Source organism: Neltuma alba, unplaced genomic scaffold (assembly GCF_004799145.2).
Source record: "Neltuma alba isolate B1F8T4 unplaced genomic scaffold, ASM479914v2 tig00012612_pilon, whole genome shotgun sequence".
Taxonomy (NCBI): domain Eukaryota; kingdom Viridiplantae; phylum Streptophyta; class Magnoliopsida; order Fabales; family Fabaceae; genus Neltuma; species Neltuma alba.
In genome coordinates this window covers 8,822-13,241 of record NW_021637056.1, presented here as the reverse complement: position 1 = coordinate 13,241, position 4,420 = coordinate 8,822, and the positions used below count along the sequence as shown (strand labels likewise).

The window sequence follows — 4,420 nt, the reverse complement described above, 5'->3', positions numbered from 1 at the left end:
TGAATTATCCAGTTATGATATTTGCAATATTCTCAAGTCAGCACAGGGCTAGAAAATTTACGCGAGAAAGGTTAAAATTCCAAGGGAATATTTCTTACATTACCACAATTTTCTCTGGCCATGATAAACTCAAACATTCATATGAGTGAAATGAAACAACCTTCTTTTGATCCTGGTTTTTTTCCCCCCGCATCTCCTGTCTAAACATCTCATTTGCGATTGGTTTGCTGCTGGCAAATTAAAGTCTAATTTGTAAGCGTCGATATTTCATCAATGATTGCCACTACTGAGAAAATTCAAATTGACCTCTGATTATAGTTGGATGTGGCTAGACCTTCTTCTTTTTTTTTTTAAATCATACATAATATTAATAATCGAAGGTTAGGTTGTTATATGAATAAATGAATAAATCTATAATTTGCTTTAAGGCTTCGATATATAGAGTTGTTAGTATGTGGGATCCATATGCTCTTCATGCTTACCAATATAAACTTTTGCCCCTATATTCACTGTTTTAAAGTGCCTTTTCAATGAATTGAGTTCAGAAACTACGCTCTCATGAAAAGAAAGTCAACTTTGGGTGTCAACTCTGCTAATGATTTATTAATATATACTTATTCTTCCAAGGCCCTATTGTAAGTATCTATCTAGTACAAAAATTAAAAAAAAATTAATTAAGCGTCAAAATCTTTTGTAGTTTTTCATAATTACTCTTAATAAAATTTAGAAAATAAAAATTCATTTCTCACTATGCTTTCATCGAAAAGAATTAGGGTGGCTTCTCTCCATTGTCTCCCACTTCTAGCAGTCAATTATCTAGAAAATGCGAAATCCTCATCGTAAACTTCTGCAGTGTCTATCTTTTTAATTTCTATTGTTTTTATATGGTTACTGGGGGAGAATGACGAGACAAAGGACCCCTTTAGAAAGTCTTCATGTTTAGAAGCATATGAGTGGCCTTTAAATAGAGCTGGAGGAAATATTTTTCTTATGTAGGTGAATATAATCAAGGGTATGTTGAAAATTAAAGACCAAATGAAAGATTAGTGGGAAGAATATAGAAGATTGATTTGCAGCTAATTAAGGGATCACACACCAATCAACAATATCATCAATTTTCATTTTCTCCTCAATTCCATCAAAGCCACAAGTCTTTATTCCACAAAACAGTAACATATTTTTATAGCACAACATAGCGACCCAACCATAATAATTAGGACAATAGTTAATAGGATTGCATATATACACACCAAACTTAGTAGCTAGTATTGACCGACATATATCTTAACTAACGGGAGTTACCCTCTCCAACCACATTAACAGGGAATTTATGAATCTCATCATTCCATGGATTCTTCAGTGAACCTGCTTCAACGTTGTCCAATGCACCCCACACTGCACTGTTACACTTGAACCCTGACCCAAATGCTAATTGCCAGATTCTGTCACTTTCTTGATTCTTCCTTTGGCTTCACAGTAAGCCAATTCATACCACACTGAACTCGAAGATGTGTTCCCAAACCATAAAGTGTCATTCTTGAAGGTTCCACGTCCCAGTCTTGAAGCTCAAGACTCTTCTGCATCGTATCCAACACTGCCCTTCCTCCAGTGTGAATGCAAAAGTGCTCAAAAGCCGACTTGAAATTCGGAACATAAGCTTCAATCTTCAATCTCAAAACCTTCCTTCCGACAGAGTTTACAAGAAACTTGAGTTTTTCTGAGACAGGAAGGACCAATGGGGCGAGCGATGTGATGTGAGACTTGAGGACGTGACCTGCAACGTTCATGAGGTCTTTTGAGATGGAAACGCCAATTATTTTCTGGTCATCGTCTCGTTGAAACACACAGTTGTAGCTTCTGTCATCGGAAGCCATGTGGGTGCGAAGTGTGTGAATGATTTGGTACTTGGAACGATGACGATCTAAAGGATGGTTGGAGAGAAGAGAAGCAGAACCACCCATGCGAAAGAGACAATTGATGAGAAGCATTGAAGGGTCGTTTCCCAAGTACGTCCCCATAATTGCATTTTCAGTGCTCAAAACCATGGCATACGAGCTCGGGTGTGACTGCCAAAGCATAACAATAAGGTGTACAAGTTAGATAGGTACGCAAAATAATCAAGTTGTTTGATTACATAGCAACTAGCCTAGTTCGTTTTAGGGTTTGGGGCCTCTAACATCCCTCCATATAATGCCTTTTGCAATGCCCTAACTTCTGAAATGTGTTTTGTTTTTTTTCTTGTTTCTTTTTGCAATTAGATTATTTGGAAAAAGAATATGAAGAACCTGGAGGAGGCGTTTGGCAAAGTCAATAGCAAGAACTCCAGCGCTGCACCCCATGCCGCTAAGATCATAGCACAAAACGTTGTGTTTGAGTTTATATCGATTCACGATCATGTCACAGAGAGATGGTGTGGGACAAAACGTACTACAATTCACAACAAGAATTCCTATATCCTTTGGGTGGACCCATGTTTTCTCCAGAAGTTCATCAATGACTCCGAAAAGCACAGTCTCTGCCTCCTCCCTGCCTCAATCAGACATACTTTTTTGGTTGTTCTGCATTAGAGCTCGAGGGATGTACGTCTTAGATCCTAAACCAGACTTATCCAAAATTTTCCCATTCGTCTCACGTTCTCCTCTGAGAAAACTCCAAAGCTCTTTAGTGTTTCCAATAACATTTCCTTGGTGAGAGCACAAGAATCGTTTGGTTTGTAGCAGGCAAAGTCTACTAAGTATACTTTGCTTGGCTGTCTCTTCAAGTGATGAAAAATGGCTAGGGTTAGGAGGAATGACGCAGAGAGAGAAGCAAGAAAATATTAGAGATGGATGAACATATTTGAATTCATGATGAACACAAGCAGAAGCTGAAGCAGCTATCAAAAAAGACTTGAGGAGCACACAGGTTCATCATGTTGACGTACGGCTAAGTTAGGAACTAAGGATACATGCGATGACCTCATTTGGCTGAGCCTTAAATAAGCCTGGCGGTGAGGGTGGGGTACAGAGAGGGAGATAGCCGCCTTGTTTCGAGCTTATCTTGGATTCTAAATAAATGCATGGATCCACACCCTTTCATGTTTTATTTTTGTGTGAGAGAGAGAGAGAGCCGCCTTGTTTCGAGCTTATCTTGGATTCTAAAATGCATGGATCCACACCTTTCACGTTTTATTTTTGTAAGCTAAAGATTTCTTATTTTCTAAGTTGCTAGAGCAAACAATAAAATATTGAAGGCAACGGCACAGTGTAAAAGCTCATTTGAAAATATCTACAAAACAGTCACGTGATAGAGTGTCTTGTTGCAAGTGACTTTGCTACTACTAGAGGATTTTACTGCCCTAATAACATTAAGGGTGTGTTTGGTACGAGCGATTTGGAAGAAAGGGGAGGGATTTTAATCATTTTTCCTTGTTTGGCAATACACAAATTTTAGGAGAGGAAAAAATTTTTAAAATTTTTCCTCCTCTCTCCTCTCAGCCTCCCCTCCAAAATGGGAGGATTTGGAGGGAAAAGGTAATATTTTTCCATATTATGACTATTATGTCCATATTTTGTCATGTTGTGACTATTATGTTCATATTCTGTCATATTGTGACCATTATGCCCATATCTTAAATAAAATAAGAGCAAAATTGTCCATACTAAAATATTTTTTCCTCCCCTTCCCTCTTTTGTTATAAATCCAAACAAAATAATATTAAAATCCTCCACTCTCCTTCCCTCTCCTTCCCTCTATTAAAACCCCCCTCCTCTTTCTTTCATTGAATCAAACATACCCTAAAGCAATCACAGTTGAATCCGTCTCAATAATCACCTTCCTCAGATGTACTACCTCCAATCTTAATATAAAACCCAATTGATTAATTAGAGAGATTAAAAGAGTTACTAAATTACTTAATTATAGTATATGTTACATGATTTTTCTAAAATACTGATGTGTATCATTAGATGGTATATCAAGTTATAAAATAAAAGTGAATCAAATTAGTTTGGAGAGAAAATGATAAATGTAAAAACTTTAATGTAATTTATTAACTTTTTTAATTTTTTCAAATTAGTCAATTGGGTCTTATATTAAAAATAAGAGGTAGTACTCCTCCGGTCCTTAATATAGGACCCATTTAACTAATTTGATTAAATTAAGGAAGTTAGGTAAGTTAGTTAATTATAAGAAAAATGACACATTTTCCTAAAACACCATAATCATCTTTCTTAATACCACATCTCTCTTTTCTACTTGATTATGATTGAGAGAGTATCCATAGGGGTAATTTAGAGAAAGTTGATAAATATGAGAAATTGGTCTTATATTTAAGACTAAAACTAACTCAAGAATTGGGTCCTATATTAAGAACCGAAGGAGTATTATTTACTAAAAGGTATCGCTTAACAGCATCTTTTTTTTAATGTTGTTTTTTTTT

General features: G+C 36.2%; 1 pseudogene; it reads right to left on the bottom strand.

The window, feature by feature from the left end:
• Positions 1 to 1,283: 1,283 nt before the first annotated feature.
• On the bottom strand, positions 1,284 to 2,695 carry LOC114729188 (3-ketoacyl-CoA synthase 2-like; annotated as a pseudogene).
• Between the last annotated feature and the right edge of the window lie 1,725 nt (positions 2,696 to 4,420).